Source organism: Macaca mulatta, chromosome 12 (genome assembly GCF_049350105.2).
Source record: "Macaca mulatta isolate MMU2019108-1 chromosome 12, T2T-MMU8v2.0, whole genome shotgun sequence".
Classification (NCBI taxonomy): Eukaryota; Metazoa; Chordata; class Mammalia; order Primates; family Cercopithecidae; genus Macaca; species Macaca mulatta.
In genome coordinates this window covers 99,371,375-99,390,419 of record NC_133417.1, presented here as the reverse complement: position 1 = coordinate 99,390,419, position 19,045 = coordinate 99,371,375, and the positions used below count along the sequence as shown (strand labels likewise).

The 19,045-nt window shown below is 32.8% G+C and overlaps 1 long non-coding RNA gene across 1 annotated transcript in view; it reads right to left on the bottom strand.

Annotated features, from left to right (window-relative positions):
- The window catches only part of LOC114671383 (uncharacterized), a 45,739-nt gene that overhangs the window by 2,952 nt on the left and 23,742 nt on the right, over positions 1–19,045 (bottom strand). Inside the window, exon 2 of the long non-coding RNA XR_003721365.2 lies at positions 531–671. This is a non-coding gene — a long non-coding RNA (uncharacterized LOC114671383). The remainder of the gene's footprint in view (positions 1–530; positions 672–19,045) is intronic.

Genomic DNA, 19,045 nt, shown 5'->3' with positions numbered 1-19,045 from the left:
GCTGTCTTAGGAGTTAGAGAAATTACATTAATCTTGGATTGTATATTAATTAAAATGTATACAGAGTTAAAAAGCATTCAGAAAAAATGTTTAATAAATTTTAAAGACTAAGTTAATATCTATGGAAACCAAAGAAAATTAATTTATATTTTCGGATGTTTGCATCACATATAAAAGTTTTATTTAGATTTACCTGCTATCTAATAAGTTGTGCCACTGTACAGTATGAATACCATCTTGGAGATTTCGTTCTTTATATAAGATTATATAAACTTGTAAAAAATTACATACTAGCTGACTAAAAACATGCAAGGTGGTTCAGGTAGGAAAGAAAGGCAAATCTGATAATTTTATATTAAAAATTTACTCTAAGAAATTATCTTTCTTAAGAAAATTTTATAGCCATAAAAGTATTCATAAAGCAAGGTATACTGGGGCATATACAGGGTTACCTGAAATTAATTGCGGGACCCGATAAGTAGGTTACTCTCTAGTTAAAAGATAAAACTTGATAAGTTTCTTTCCATTACCTTGCTTTTGAGTGAGGTGACAGGCTACTGGATGAAAACACTGCAACCAGATGAATGGAAAAGTTGTGTTGCCAGGGAAACCTCCTCCAGGAGTTGTGTGGTCCTCATGTAGCTCTCCTTTTTTCCTTACAGCAGTAGTTCCTTCATGGTACAAAGAAAAAGATCAAGACTAACATGTGGTCATAAAAGAGGAATGTATTTTATATAAAATATCAGTACCCTACATCAATCTATTACTACTTTATGGTCTCTAATAACATGTAAAATAACTTATTAAAAGGAAAAATTAGATCCTTCATCTTTGTGTATATTATTTAATTTCACTGTTGCCCTCAAGGCTTCCATTAAATGTGTCGTATCTTAGATATATAAAGTTTAAATTGGTATAGAGCTATTATGATTTCTACCTTTTCTGTTTTTAGTGGCCTACTGTGTCGATGCATTATCTATAATAGTTCCTCATACATTAGTTTTAATTTATTCCTGGAAAAAAAGAACACCTACATGGTTTGTCTAAAAGCATTTTTCCCTGGGATTAAAAGGATTGCCATTTTTACATGCTGGTCTGAAATGAAAATGAATAAAAATGAGACCTATTTTCATTTTCCAAACATGGCCTTTGAAGTTTTCAAAGTGAACCTTGATAGAGAATAAGGCCAGATAAAAATGTTATTACAGCTCTGGCCTCAGGAAGAAAAAAATCAAAACAGAAATTTCCCATGGTGATTCCCTTTCCAGAGAACTGATCATTAAACCATCATGCTGTTTGACATTCTTTACAGAAGTATGGCATTGCTTCGACTGGAGTTTAATTTGAGGAATTACCTTTTCTGATTTTTTAATACTGTAACTTTAAAAGGAATAAAATAAAGACATTCTGCCCATCACAATGAGTGCTCTCTGTACACAGGAAAATACCATTTCCTCTTAAATCCCAAAGGAATAAATCTGGATTTGAAACCACCAGGGAGCTATATACCCTGACAGAATTGTTTTTACTAAATTGCAATTGAGCATTTACCACCAGTTTACCTTCTGGACATTAAAAAAAAAAAAATCATAAGAACTCGCTAGCTTTCCTTTTGTGTAGATCTTATTGAGAACATCAGTCAATGTATGGAATAGCTTCCTCTTTACAGTATCCCCAAGGAGAAATTCCTCTCAAGCCTCACTATTGGCAAAAGGTATATATCTTTTAAACAACTGGCTCCCATCCCTCCTCACTTCCCTAATATTTTAGATACTGTGTTTCTAAATTTCATCCTGATTGCTTTGACCATTAGGAAGTTTAGAGAAAACATTTTGGTACATCTCTGCACCTACTTAGCGCTTTGTGGTAGGCATTTCTATGAGCTATTCTTAACCCTTACTGTTTCCTTTTCCATGATTTACCTTCTTCTGTTACTCAAGTATTCTTTTTTAATATTGTAGTCATTTTAAACATAAAATAAATTTAAAAATTAGGTAGGTGTATAAAAGGATGTTTTGACTTTTGTATGTAACCAAAATTTAAAATGCTTTCTTTATATAGTGATTGCTTGATATAATACTAATTGGATTAAATTTATTTTCCTATTACACATTGGGGGTATGTGGGGGTGATGGGGAACTATTTAATTCCTGACTCTAGACTCTTGTTTAGCTTTGTCTACTTCTTAATCTTCTTATACTTTAATGAGTGTCATAATCTCAGTAGTTTCACATTCTTCTCAAGCTATGCTATTCACTGTTCCTACAAGTACTTTTAAATGTTTTATTGCATAGTTTAACTTGAGATTTCAAATAATAAACTGCCCCAAATTTAATTACTGTATTCATACTAATTGGATATGGTAATCAGCGGGTCTCTCAGAGGTGTTTTATCTTGATGTCTAGGGGCATAAGCAGTATACTATTGGTGTTAACAGAGAACCACTTCTGGAATGCATTTCTGTCAAACGTTATTTCAACACTTAGAGAAGTCTCCAAATAATAGTTTGATTAGTTTCAGATATAAAATAAGAACTAGTGAAGAAAATTGAGGCATTGAGGAGTGGCTGATATTTATTGAATATTTACTATATACCAGCCACTAGGGTTTCATATTTGGCTTTTAAAAAAAAAAAAAAAAAAAAAAAAAGACTTTTCTTAGCTTTGGAAGAGCAATGATATATTGACGTATCTCTGTAATGTGCTTTCCTTCAACAGACACATAAATTATCTGTGAGATAATAGTAAGATAGGCAGCTATAAAATGGCACTTTTAGGAAAGACCTAAAGTTCTTATTTATTCTTATGCTCTTATTTGTTCTTATGTTATTTTGAGAATGTTAGAATCTAAAACTTTCCTTTTAAGACTTCTGGAAAGGTCAAAGTTTTGCTTTATGTCCAATTCAATACCTAAGTTTCCTGTTATTATTCATAACCCCCACCCTTTTATTTTTATTTCTATTTTTTCATTTTTAAAACTTGGATCTGTATTAATCATTGCATCTAGGAGAGAGATAAAATGGCAATATTTGTGGGTAAAGAATAACCTTAGCAAATAGGAAGAGGATATTCTGTTTGCGAATCTAGATTTTTTTTTTTTTTTACTTCAAACGTTAAGGCTATGCCTTGACTACTACATTTTTCTTTGTCTTCTATCTTCCAAGACAGTCTCTAATATTTGTGAAGTAATATTTGTGAATCTATGGCTGAAAATTGTGCATTCCTCTTCAGAATGGAAGAGTTCTAATAGATTTTAAAGTAGCCAGTTTAATAAGAGACAAACTGGTATGCTGGAACACTGAAAAGCAGCTTTATACATGAATGAAATCTTTACTGCCAAAAGATAAATAAACAAAATAATTTGATGTCAATATTGTGAAATACTGCATAAAAAACTAAAGAGTAACAATATATTATTTATTTACCTTTTGTTTGATTTCATTTTGGAGAGGGTTTAATTTGACCCTTGAGTATGCACATCAAGAAATTACATAAATGCAAATCCAAGGCTCTGAAATATTTTGTTGTTGTTGTTAACCTTTAATTGGTTGTGCCACTAAATTAGTTGTAAAGCATTATAGTACATGACTGGTCAGCCATGCTGTATGTAGTAGTTGTCCTCCTCTAAATTTATATGGATTGTTATATATTTCACAGTCAAACTTTTAGCCATTTAATTAAAATGTATATGTAATACTTATAGAACTGATTATCTGTATGATCTTTTCTGTGTGTAATTTTAATATTCCCCAGTTGGCCTAGCTCAGAAGCATGTGTGCCAGGAATAAATATTTAGGTGAATAAGATATATGATTAAAATTCAAGATGAAAGCTAGACTTTTTGAAAATAAGATTACCATTTTTTTTTTCAAAAAGGAAACTTCTTTACAGCATGGATGTTACAGATGAATTTTGGGGAGGCTATTATATCAGTTATCATGTTAATGCTATTAGAAGATAATCATACACAATAACTTGTGATAAGCATTTTTTATTATCTGTTTGAATCAGACTCTGAATTCTAGTATTAGAATCTAAGACATGCTCTTAGGTTTTATGAATGTAATAATATTGAGAAGCTATTTCTAGATACTTCAATTATGTAGGAAATATTTTTCATATTTCAAATTATGTAGGAAAACCCTTAAAGGATTAAAATTTCCCAATAATACGTCTTATCTGACATATTCTGGGAAATTTCTAGCTCCTGTGGAATTTTACCAAATAGCATTTTGTATAAAAATATGAAACCCCTACCTTATGCTAAAATTCTCTTGACTTACAACTGGAGAATATACCAGCTACCACATTCCATACTGTAAGAGAAGAAGGCAGACTCTCTAGGCAATTTGCACATCTGGTGCTGTAAAACACGGCGGGCTGACATAGCAATGAAAGTCTGTTTTCTTACGCCCTCTTTTTTATGGTGGGATTAAGTGCATGAGATATTCATATATACTGTGAGGTGCTTTAAGTTGTGAAGCAGATAATATTCTCATAGCTTCATTTTCTTCAATGTGACTCTCATTGCATGAATCACTGTTAGTGAGACTCTGCACTGAATTTTTAAAAACTATAAAGGTAAAATACTCTGTCAAATACAGCAAAGAAGAAAGTGGGAGGGAACTGATATTTGGCTGCTTGTCTACTATGTACAAACATACTAATAGGAAATGTATATGCACTTGAAACATATGTATTATACCAGATGAATTTGATATATTTTCATATTCTTAAAATAAAGAAACTGAGACTCAGAAAGAATAGCTCCCAATAGGATACATGGCTATAAAATGGCAGATCCAACATTCAAAGAACCAATATTAAAATCCCAAATCCCATTTGTTTCCACGGCACTCAAACTTGTTTGCTGATGATCATCTAGAGCTGTCACTGAAACCAGTATCCCAGGCCCTCCCTTTTGAGATTATATTATAGTTGCTCAGGTACTCCCCAGGAATCTGGATTGTAACAAGGACCTCATATAGTTCTTACAGTCAAGTATTTGTGAAAACACTGCTCCGCAGCTTACTATTTCTCTGCAGTTGAAATGATGTCTTTCTTGTATCTAAGAAACACACAATTCTAAGTGACTCTTTGGACCTATAGCTTTGTTATATTTATGCTATTTTTATACAATATATTCTTCTAAATTCTTTCTAATCTTTTAAAAATTCAAAGAAATTACCTGATAACATGATAGGAGGTCAGGGTTGTAATAACTATATCTAATAAAATGTTTAGGGAGTTTTAATTTTTTGAATGTTTTTTCCTAAGGCACAATCCTTACTAGATCCAAGCCACTCCATGCAGATGGGCACATTTTCTTACAGCTGGATTGGTCCCAACAGCATTATCTGTTGGAAGACCTTATGTTTTAATTGCAAACTTATATTTGGCTTTGTGGAATTCAGGCAGCAATGTTAAATTACATTTTTCAGTAGCTTCGAGGCTCTATCTGTAATTAGTGGCTTCTGTTCTTTATTACACTGATCAGTAATGCAGCTCTATTCATCACCGCAGTCTCAGTTAATTATCCTTACTAATGATTTTCATGGTGTAAAGAATCTTCAGGACCCATTTGTAAAGATATTTTTGCATTGAAATTATTGGATAGTATGACACCGTAGTGAGCTGATAAACTGTTGGAGGGATGTTACCCTGGGAGATGGTTACTTTCATTCTATTGTATCTGCTTTGATTGGGGAGAAGTTACAGAAGAGGGGATGTGATGTAATTTTGCATTTACGAGTTTATAATACTACAGGTATGCAAAGAGGCGGGAAGCAGTCAACCAGAACACAAAGAGAAAATTTTCCTCTGCATGCTTGAGACATTGTTAATACTAAGTTAGTGGCTGGTCCATCTAGTACTGAAATTAAAGAAGATTAAATAAAATTTCATCAATTTTTTTTTTTTTGAGACGGAGTCTGGCTCTGTCGCCCAGGTTGAAGTGCGGTGGCAGGATGTCTCGGCTCACTGCAAGCTCCTCCTCCCGGGTTCACGCCATTCTCCTGCCTCAGCCTCCCGAGTAGCTGGGACTACAGGCACCCGCGACCTCGCCCAGCTAGTTTTTTGTATTTTTTAGTAGAGACGGGGTTTCACCGTGTTAGCCAGGATGGTCTCGATCTCCTGACCTCGTGATCTGCCCGTCTCGGCCTCCCAAAGTGCTGGGATTACAGGCTTGAGCCACCGCGCCCGGCCCATCATATGTTTACATTTTAAAATATCTTATGTGAAGAAAATAATTTGAATTTATGACAAATTGTGTGACACAGTGATTTGTGTATTCCTTTTGGATTGTTAGCAGGAATTTTAGGATAAGTTGCAGATCTCTAGTAGCTATGACATGTTAATGTTAGATTACTTTTCAAAACTTACATTATTGTAAACCTTATATTAAAAATACATGATTTTAAAAAAAGATCCAAAGTTTTCAGCTTTATAAACCATACTGAAATTAGTGTTAATTAAAACAATTTTCATAAGATAACATATAAACTTTAAAGAAAATAAAGTCTTCAAATTACTTCTGATGTCATTTTTGTGCAAATCATATCAGACATATATCAAATGATCTTCCACCTCCTTTAAAAAATATTTTCCTTATAATGAGAAATGATTTTTTGAAAATAAAAGAACAAAATATTATAATACATGATTGAATAAGAAATGTCACTGAGAGAATTACATCTATCAAATAAAGTTTTTGTCTTCATACTTTTATTCTTTCTTTTCCTCACTCAAGTTTTCTTTTTATATAATCTAAGCTAATTTTACAATTGCAGTCAGCGCATAAATGATGGACACTAAAGCCTGTGAAATAAGATGGTAGAACTGATATTTGTTGCCAGATTCCAAACTAAAATAGTCAATTACAATACCTTTTTGTGCCCAATGGGCAGGAAATTACATTTAATCATGAACTATACACTATGTGTATACATGGATTAATAATGTCTGTGAGAGTCAATACAAAATAATTAAAAATTTTTAAACTAGAAATTAATTTAGTGTCAGTTGTTAAAATATATGGTGGTATCAAAACTAAATATAATAAAAACGTGTGAAAAGTTTTTGACCACAAAATCATCTTGACAAATTCTAATCTATTTACTTTTTTTTGATGATTGTCATCTGGAAACAGCATCCTGAATCACTGTGAGAAAAAAACATAATAGATCATGATTCATTAAGGCCCAGATTTCGATTGATCATTAAATTTCTGACTGCTAGAAATTCCCAAAGCACAGGGACTGGCTTCTCAAAATTGTAAGAGGTATTTTGATGCATGGGAATAAGAAGATATCATTAAACTATTCAATAATACCTCAGCTAAGAGAATTACCCCATCAAATGTATAAGATGTTTTATATTAAAAAATCTGTTTTCTATATCTTTCTATCTACCTAACATCTACTCTGTCTTTCATCTTTCTATTATCTCTTTCACAGCTATCAGCTACACATTGACATTATCAGACTTTCTGTGGCTTCTGGGTATGAAAAGGAACAAAATTTTGTGTCATACTCTCTGGAAACAAAGAGAGTAGAAAAAGACAGATGTAAGTTCCAGAAGTAACCTCCCTCCACCCAATTCCACCCTACTCACCAACAAAACCTTTTGGACAATGAACACTGAGGATTGGTGTCATAAAAAGTATCACTGATATCTCCACAATATCTCAGCCTTACTGACCACTTCTAACATAGTGATGTCCTATGTTAAAAATGGTCATATAGAACAACGTTCATATGGTAATGTCCTGGCCAAGACAATTATATACACACGAACTGTCCAGGACATGATGACTTTGGACAAATTACTTAAACTCTGAGATTAATTGTCATCAAATGTAAATTGGGTAGAATAACACACAACTCATAAAGATGAACTGAACACAACCAGATAAGTATTTTATGACGAGGAAATGACAAAGGATTGTTAATTCATATCTCCATGTTTTTAACACCTAGTCCACATATTTTTCTTATTTTTTCCTACTACCCCTAATTTTTTTCTGTCATTGAATTCTTTGTAAATTAAGGACATCAATCATGTACTAAATACAATGCATTTTTTAATTATATCATTCATCTTTGGCTTTTGTTTATTATAGAGTATTCCTTAGGGGATTTTAAAATGTGTAAACATATAAACTTACATATATTGTTTTTGGTTTTGGTTCTGCTTTGTAAACACTCCTGCTTAATCTAATATTATCAGAAGAGAGGGGTTATAGCATCAATATGTTTTATAGTCATGAGGCACTACAAGTGGAGGTAGGAAGATTTGTTAAGATAAAATTGCTTCAGGCTTCACCTGAGAAGATTAGGCCTAGGCCAGGTACAGTGGCTCATGCATGTAATCCCAGCCCTTTGGGAGGCCGAGGTGGGTGGATCATTTGAGGTCAGGAGTTCAAGACCAGCCTGGCCAACATGGCGAAACCCCATCTCTACTAAAAATAGCCAGGCGTGGTGGTACATGCCTGCAGTCCCAGCTACTCGGGAGGCTAAGTAGGAGAATTGCTTGAACTTGGGGGAGGTGGAGGCTGCAGTGAGCCAAGATTGTGCCACTGTTCTCCATCCTGGGCAACAGAGCAAGACACCATCTCAAAAAAAAAAAAAAAAAGAGAGAGAGAAAGAGAGAAAATTAGGTAATAGTGATGATGATGAAGAAGAGAGCAAAGCCTAGAAAATACATATTCAAGCAAAACTGGTACACCTCTATGCTTATGTTGTAGGCCAGAAAAAAGTGAACAAACTGAATAACTAATTGCTTTTAGACCTCAATAAATATTTAACCTCTCTGGACTTCAGCTTTTTATCCATGATATAAAAATATTGAACTCAATTGTCGTTAAAAGCCATGCCATATCTGAAATTTTATTATTTGAAAAAAAGTCTCTGGAAACTCAAAGGCATGAATGCTATCTCTATTTGTTAAGAGGAAAAACATATGAACAAATGAGTGGACAAATACAAAACAGGCACAAATAAGTAAAATGGAAAAGTACTTAATTGAAAACTCGGTTCTCTAGAATACAGATAAAATTATAATGAAAAGAATATAAGCTTGAGAAACCAAATTAGACATTATAATGTATACTGTATATCATCCCAGTGAATAGCAAATAATTCATGGGTAAAATAAAGCATTTCTTGTAAGTAAAAAGTTTTCATCCCAGCTGTGTCTGTGAACAAATAGAAATGAAAAATACAGTGTTTGGGTTTTGTAATTGGTGAAAGTATCCTCATCATATGTTGCTCAGGAGCCAGTTTCTCCAGGAAAAATACAGGTATTCTGAAAGTTTTAAAATTAGGGCTTCTAAGTAAATGAGAGAGCCATCTTTCATTCGGTAAACAGTGAAGACAGTATGTCAAGGAGATTCAGATTTATTCCCCTCTCTAAATACTCAGATTTATTCATCTATCCACAGTCCATTATTCTATACTCTAAAGATTGTTTCTTTTCAATAGCTATATGAGAATGAGATACTAAATTAACCCAGCTCTTTTATATGCTGTACCTTAGCATTCAAATCATGCATATATGAATGATTTTAGAAGTTTCTTCATAGATATGCATAAAAGAGGAAATGAGATATTTTCTAAAAATAAAATTAGCCTATCAAGGCCTTCATAAAATTAGAAAGACTTCCTTGTGTTTCGTACTGTGATTAAGAGTACTGATAACAAGCTGGAAAAGTGAAAGCTAAAATTTATTCTGTGCTTCTTATGTGCAGGATATTATGCTGAGTATTTTACAAGCGTTTTTCCATTTAACTCTCACATCAACTCAACAAAATATTAGATAAGATTATTAGCACCATTTTACAGATGGGGAACTATAGGTATTATGGAGCAAATAATTGAACTACTCTACAGAGTAACAACCTATATAAATTCAGAGATGAAAGACAACTCTCAAAAATATGGTTAGGAATAAAGCAAAACCAAGAAACTTTCCACAGTGGTGGCGCTTTTATTCGATCTTATTGTATTTTTTCAAAAATACTTCCTTTTAGTGCAACTCCATAAACTTATGTTAATCTTGAAGTAAACCTGGTGAAAAACAAGAATAATCTATGTTAATATCTGACACTCAAACTGCTCCACTTTTGAAACATCCATTTGATTGTGATTGAATATGTATTTTCTTCAGGGAAAAATGTTTAATGTCTACTCATTGTTGGTGAAAGTCATTTTTATTGTCACATTTCTCTTCAAAAATATTCTCATTAGACTTCATTGTTGATATTTGAAGATTTATTTTCCAAACACCTTATTAGGTTTTATGAAGAAATAGAATAGTTACTAATATGTGTATTTAATTAAGGCATTTTTATAAAATAATAAAGTCTAAAACAAAATTAGTAAAAATTCACATCTATGATATCTTTAAAGTATATCTGCTAAGCCATGAGTAATGGAAGGTACTAAATGGAATTGACAAAATTAAATATTTTTTTAATTTTCAATATTGACAGTATAATTTATATAAAAAATAGAATATATTTACATTATAGATTACTTTTTATTGGTTTTAATTATCTCATATAGATATTCTATTTTTCCTAAATGTTATAGTATCTCATTTTATAGCACCATAACTTATTAAAATTCTGTGGGTGGCAGAAGCTTACGTGTAAGTATAAGTAACAATTATTCTCTGAAAAATTACAATTCTAAATTGTGTTAATTTATTCTGTATTGTGAAAATGATAGGGTTGATGTTTGTTTGTGTCAGGAAGTATATACCAATATATTCTTTTAAAACTTTATGTCAACTTGTGTATTCAGTACTGTAAGAAGACATTAATAAATATTTTAGGTGAGAACAGAATTATAAGTATTTTGATGACCTTTAATACCATCTCTTAACTATTCAAACCACTGCAACAAAAACATACTAAACATCCTCTCAATAATTCTGATAGAAATATAATGTGAATCATATCAGCTTAAATTTCTTATTAGTCATATTTGAAAAGTAAGTGAAATTAATTAATAATATATTTTATTGTAACCCAGTGTATTCAACATGTTACAATTTTGATATGTACTCAGTATAAAATATTAAAGGTTTTCTTTTTAGTAGGTGGAGTACTGTGTCTTGAAATCCAGTGAACATTTAACACTTAGGGTTCACATTAGACTGTTCACATTTGAAGAGCTCAATAGTCACACATGAGTAGTGGCTACCGTAATGGACAGTGAAGTTCTAGATAATAATATGCAAAACCAAAACACCCTTATTTACTTTTTTTTGGTAATAAAATTTTCAGTACTAATTTTTAAATTTAAAACTCTGATTTATCATTTATTTTTCTTCATCGTTGAAGTTCATATTAGAAGTTTAATGTAAAAAGTAGACTTAGAATGACATTAAAATGAATGAGGTGTTTATTCTCTTAGGAAAGTGATGTGGTGAGAAAAAGTGGAGATTTTGAAATAGTAGGGTTTGCAGGGCAAGATGGTTCATGCCTGTAATCTCAGCACTTTGGGAGGCCAAAGCAGGAGGACTGCTTGAACCCAGGAGTTCAAGACCAGCCTGGGCAACATAGGGAGACCTCATCTTTATTTCTGAAATAAATAAAAAACAAAGAAAATTTAAAAAATGAAATAGGAGGGTTTTATGTTGTAGTGGGAAGGCAATACAAAAAAGTAATTCTCAATTTATGCTTTCAATATTATTCAATATTACTTTTTACATTATGGAGGAAGGGACATCATAGGAGTATCATCCATGTATTTTCTGTCCAAGGAGGGTTTAGTCCAGGATATCACTTCTTAACTAATTCATTAAAATATCATTTATTATAAGTCAAATTTATATTTTCTTTTTTATTAATCATTACTGTATCACAGAACTTTAAATTACACTGATACTCATATAGCCTGGTTGGGTTTTAGTCAGTATGTCTAATAAATTTGTTCAGACTTTTCAAATACATTTATTCAGATTTTAGTTTTACTAAGGTCCAAAGTTAACTGAACCAATTTGATAACTTTTTATTTCCCTTTTAATAGACAGAGATAGCATTTATCACTTTGAGTTCCTAGAGACTTTTTTCCCCAAAATTCTTACAGAAACTCAGACATGGAATGGATTTTAGCGATAATTGAATCCAGCAATTTCATATTACAGAAAATAAAACTGAGATCCAGAAAGGTTAAATGATATGCTACAGGTCACAAAACTAATTAGTGACTCAGTTTGAACTAGTCACTATTTTCTGACTTAAAGACTAATGCAGTATTTTTCTCCTTACGTTCTCTGCAACTCAATAAACTATGATTTTTTACTATCTTTTAAATGTCTCATTCCCATATATGTTTAATAGAAATTTTCTAATGTACAGATTAATATTTTTCTGGGTTATATTTTCCCTGTTATTTACATCATTTTGATTAAAATATGACCTGTTCTGCTAGCTGGTGTAATTTATATTTAAATAAGAACAGAAGTGATGTGTAAGAAAAATGGTCTTTAGGAAGTTGAGAATAAGATATTTTAAAATGAAGTATCCTTGTTGAAATAAGTGAAAAATGTATTTGTTTATATTTTAATAATATTTTCTCTCTCACTTACTACCATCAACACTATTCTAGAATTACCTCTGGAAGTCAGCAAGTCACACATATGTGATTTATTTAATGTAGAGGCATCAGTACTTACTCTTGTGAAGCAATACATATATCAGATATTGAACATGGATGTTCCATTTTCTGGGATAGCTATGATAAGGAATTTAACCATTTGTGCTTAGTTTTTGGTTAAGATTATATATTTTGAGTCATTCATTCTTATATTTCTTTCCTCATTTAACAAATAATTACTATTTACTATGTGCTAGGGAAAACTTGTTTTGTCCTGAAGTTGATATTCTACATACAGAAATGGAAAAGAAATTAATAAATTTAAAATTATATGTGCTACCAAAAGAGAAAAAGTCAAAATGCCTATTAAATCGTTTGATGAAGGCGTACTTCTGTAGAAGATGAGCAGATGCATAAAAGAAGTGACTGAGCATGTCATGTGATGTGTAGTAGATGGCCAGTCCAGGATGGGGGAACAGAAAGAGGAAAAGTTACATTCTGGAGAGGGAACATGCATTCCATGCTTACGAATGGACAAGAAGCCCAGTGAAGCAAGAACATACTGAGTGTGCAGGAAACTGGTAGGAAGTTAGGTAAGAGTTATTTACATGTTTGAAAGCATACATGTCCTATGATCTTACTGTTGTTATAAAATAACTATTCCAGGGCTGTATCAAGATTTAACTAGGAGAGGGCAAGAGAGGAAGCAGGAAGGTCAAATAGTGTCCTCAGGATCTAGTCTAGACTCAAGATTAAGGTGGGTTGGATAGGGTGGTATTAGTGGTTGAGGTGAGAAGTTAGGTCTGTCTGGTGTATATTACATATTTAAGATGCTAATGATAACTCTAAAGTTATAGGCAGGGAGATAGAAAAATTACAATACTAAAAATTTTATTGAGAATAAAATCCCTGTTTTATGTCCTGTCTGGGAAAGAAAACAGTTAAAAATTAAACCTGAAGCATAATAACCTTTTAGCATTTAGATTTATAAGTAGAAATGAAATGTAGCTGGTTGGGTTTACAAATCTGCAACTCAAGGAGAAATTAGGGATTTAAATTTTAGAGTCATAATAAAATAATTTCAGAGAAATGGATGAAATGACATAGCTTAACAAGAAGATATGTATATATATAGAGAAAAAAAGATAAAAAATGAACATCAGCTTACTTCATTATTTAGATGTCAGGAAGATAATAAGCAATAGAGACTGAGAGGAATGGGTCCTTGGGGTAGACAGCAAATCAAGAGATAATTCTGCCTCAAAGATAAAGTGAAAAAAGTAAATGTAATCAATCATGTCACGTAATGCTTTTAGATTTAGTATGATGGCGTCTATTGAGTATTCTACTTGGCTACATAGGGATCCATTTTCAAAACATGATTAAATATGTTAAAAAGCGTGTGAAATATTAGTAAAAATAGACAGTGAAAATATACAATTCAGAAATGGGGTAGTAGTTAGAGGGAATATCAGATTAAGAGTATATTATTTTTAAGTTGGGAAATATATGGCATGTTTTAATGCTGAAAAGAGAGATTCAGGCAAACATTTATTGGGCACACACTATATGGTATATGTTATTTTTTCAGGCACTTAGGATAAAGGAGGTACAAAAAAGGTCTTTCTCCCCTAGGGCCTTGCGTCTTAGTGGGAGATAGCACATAATATATAGATATATATTATAAAACATGCTGGTGACTGCCATACAGATACATATATATGTAATATATATAAAATAACCTTTATATATACAAAATAATATGTATAAAATATATATTTATATATAATATATTTATATTTTATATGATATATAAATAAATTATAAATGTATATATTTATATATTATTTATATATAAATAATATATACGTAGTATATACCAAAATTCACAGATGGTCAAGTTTTTGATACAAAATGGCAAAGTATTTGCATATTACCTATGTGTACCCTTCCATTTACTTATTAAATCCTCTCTAGATTACTTAACAATTCCTAATACAGTGCCTACAGCAAACTTCATTCACATGAATTCAACACAGTATTCAGAACACAGCAGATTGAAGCTTCAGTCTTTGAAACATTGTGGAACTTTAAAAAAAAAAAAATTTTCAATCCATGTTTGGTTGAATCCACAGATGCAGAACCCAAGAATATGGAGGGCCGACTGTACATATACATACACATGTACATATAATGTCAAGTTATATACTGTTTGAGGTGATGATGAATGCTATACAATAAAATAAAGGAAGGTCAGAGATACCGAGAATGATGGACGGTATGAGGAAGTATTTTATAGATGACAATAAATAAAGACAAAGGACTAAATAACTTGGAGAAAATAGCAACTACAATTGTCTAAGGATGGAAGAAAATATTTGCCTCCTGTGTTCAAAGAGAAGCAAGGGGATGAATCAATGACTCAAACTGAAAGCAAGAAGGAAGAGTGCTAGGAGTTGAGGGATAGATGGAGCAGGGCACATTGCCCTTGTCAGAACTTCCAATACGATGTTGAATAGGAGTGGTGAGAGAGGACATCCTTGTCTTGTGTCAGTTTTCAAAGGGAATGCTTCCAGCTTTTTCCCATTCAGTTTGATTTTGGCTGAGGGTTTGTCTTAAACAGCTGTTATTATTCTGAGATGTGTTCTTATTATTTTGAGATATGTTCCATCAATACATAGTTTATTGAGAGTTTTTACTATGGAGGGGTATTGAGTTTTATCGAAGGCCTTTTCTGCATCTACTGAGATAATCATGTGATTTTTGTCATTGGTTCTGTTTACGTGATGGATTACATTTATTGTTTTGCGTATCTTGAACCAGCCTTGCATCCCAGGGATGAAGCCGACTTGATTGTGTTGGATAAGCTTTTTGATCTTCTGCTGGATTTGGTTTGCCAGTATTTTATTAAGGATTTACGCATCAATGTTCATCAGGGATATTGGCCTGAAAATTTTTCTTTTTTTGTTGTGTCTCTGCCAGGTTTTGGTATCAGGATGATGCTGGCCTCATAAAATGAGTTAGGAAGGATTCCCTTTTTTTCTATTGTTTGGAATAATTTCAAAAAGAATGATACCAGCTCCTTTTTGTACCTCTGGTAGAATTTGGCTGTGAATCCATCTGGTTCTAGGCTTTTTTTGGTTGGTAGGCTATTAATTACTGCCTTAATTTCAGAACTTGGTATAGGTCTGTTCAGGGATTTGACTTCTTCCTGGTTTAGTCTTGGGAGGGCATATGTGTTCAGGGATTTATCCATTTCTTCTAGATTTTCTAGTTTATTTGCGTAGAGGTGTTTATAGTATTCTCTGTTGGTAGTTTGTATTTCTATGGAATCAGTGGTGATAGCCCCTTTATCATTTTTTATTTCATCTATTTGATTCTTCTCTCCTTCCTTATTAATCTGACTAATGGTCTATTTATTTTGTTAATCTTTTCAAAAAATCAGCTCCTGGATTCATTGATTTTTGAAGCATTTTTCATGTATCTATCTCCTTCAGCTCTGGTCTGATCTTAGTTATTTCTTGTCTTTTGCTACATATTGAATTTGTTTGCTCTTGATTCTTTAGTTCTTTTACCTGTGATGTTAGGATGTCGATTTTAGATCTTCCCCCTTTTTCCTGTGGTCATTTAGTGCTATAAATTTCCCCCTAAACGTTGCTTTACCTCTGTCCCAAAGATTCTGGTGTGTTGTGCCTTTGTTCTCATTGGTTTCAAGATTTCTGCCTTCATATCGTTATTTACCTAGTAGTCATTCAGGAGCAGGCTGTTCAGTTTCCATGTAGTTGTGTGGTTTTGAATGAGTTTCCTAATCCTGAGTCCTAATTTGATTGCACTTGTATCCGATTTGCCAGTCTGTGTCTTTTAATTGGGGCATTTAACCCTTTTACATTTGAAGTTAATATTGTTATGTATGAATGTGATACTGTCATTATGATGCTAGCTGGTTATTTTGACCATTGCAGTTTCTTCATATTGTCGATGGATTTTACAATTTGGTATGTTTTTGCCATGACTCGTACCAGTTTTTCCTTTCCATAGTGCTTCCTTCAGAATTAGAAAAAAAAAACTACTTTAAATTTTATATGGTACCAAAAAAAAAAAAAAAACCTGTATACCCAAGTCAATCCTAAGCATAATGAACAAAGCTAAAGCATCACGCTACCTGACTTCAAACTATACTACAAGGCTACAGCAACCAGAGCAGCATGGTACTGGTACCAAAACAAATATATAGACCAATGGAACAGAACAGAGGCCTCAGAAATAATGCCACACATCTACACCCATTTGATCTTTGACAAACTTGACAAAAACAAGCGATGGGGAAAGAGTTCCCTATTTAATAAATGGTGTTAGGAAAACTGGTTAGCCATATGCAGAAAATTGAAACTGGACACCCTCCTTACACTTCATACAAAAATTAACTCAAGATGGATGAAAGGCTTAAACATAAGACCTAAACCATAAAAACCCTAGAAGAAAACCTAGGCAATAACATTCAGGCCATGGGCATGGGCAAAGATTTCCTGACTAAAACACCAAAAGCAATGGCAACAAAAGCCAGAATTGGCAAATGGAATCTGATTAAGCTACAAAGCTTCGGCACAGCAAAATAAACTATCATGAGAGTGAATAGGCAACCTACAGAATGGGAGAAAAGTTTTGCAATCTATCCATCTGACAAAGGGCTAATATCCAGAATCTGCAAGGTACTTAAACACATTTATAAGAAAAAACAATCCCATCAGAAAGTGGGTGAAGGATATGAACAGGCATTTCTCAAAAGAAGACTTTTACACAAACAATAAACATACGGAAAAAGCTCACCTTCCCTTGTCATTAGAGAAATACAAATCAAAACCATAATGAAATACCATCTCACACCAGTTAGAATGGTGATCATTAAAAAGTCAGAAAACAGCAGATGCTAGAGAGGATGTGGAGACATAGGAATGCTTTTACACTGTTGGTGGGACTATAAATTGTGGAAGACAGTGTGGTGATTCCTCAAGGGTCTAGTACCAATAATTCTATTTGACCCAGCAATCCTCTTACTGGGTATATACCCAAAGGATTATATGTCATGCTACTATAAAGATACATGCACACGTATGTTTACTGCAGCACTGTTCACAATAGCAAAGACTTGGAACCAACCCAAATGCCCATCAATGATAGACTGGATAAAGAAAATGTGGCACATATACACCATGGAATACTATGCAGCCATAAGAAAGGATGAATTCATGTCCTTTGCAAGGACATGGATGAAGCTGGAAACCATCATTCTCAGCAAACTAACACAGGAACAGATAACCAAACACCATGTGTTCTCACTCAAAAGTGGGAGTTGAAAAATGAGAACACATGGACACAAGGAGAGGAACATCACACACTGGAGCCTGCTGGGGTGGGGTTAGGGGTGGGATAGCATTAGGAGAAATACCTAATGTAGTTTACAGGTTGGTGGGTGCAGCAAACCACCATGGTACATGTACACCTATATAACAAACCTGCATATTCTGCACATGTTTCCCAGAAGTTAAAGTATTAAAAAAAAAAGAAAGAAAGAAAGAAACGATATTATGTCCTTTGTAGGGACATGGATGACACTGGAGGCCATCATTCTTAGCAAACTAGGGTAGGAACAGAAAATCAATACTGCATGTTCTCATTTATAAGTGGAAGCTAAATGATGAGAACACATGGACACATAGATGGGAACATACTGTCAGAGGGTGGGGAAGAAAAAAAAAGTATTATCAGGGCACAGATCACAGAAATCCTGTAAGACATGGTTAGAAGTTCAAAGTTAAATCCAAAAAAATGAAAACCCTATCGGCTTACTGAGTAGAGAGAGGAGTGACACTATCCAATCTGTATTTAAAGGGATCATTCTGATTGTTGTATCTTGAAGCAACGAGGGATGTACAACAGTGGAAGCATGGAGATCTGTTAGGATTAAAAAGTCCAAGTAAAATATTATGGTTTCTTGGATTAGAATACTAGCAGTGAAGGTGGTTAATCATATATTTGACATATTTTAGGGGAAGAGACCCTGCACGACCTGCTAAGACATTGTGTGGGAGTGTCACATTTAATTAAGTAGAGAAGACTATGAGAAGGTTATGTTTTGTTGGTGAAATAAGACTTTGATTTTGGGCATATTAAATTACATCGTTATTAAAATTTAGCTAGTTATATTGAGTAGGCAATTAGATATTATAGGGAAAGAAAGTGCTAGAGTTAAAAATTTGTGTCATTAATTTGTACATGGAATTAGAGTCACTTAATACCCCATATGCGTACTATCCAAGACATTTGAATTACAGAAAGATAAAGTTGGATAGAAAAGAGATTCAATCAGCATAAAAATGTCAGTTCATTTATGTTTTGTTGTTATGTAAATTCTTGAAGCAAAATGAAACATTGTATTTTAAGGTA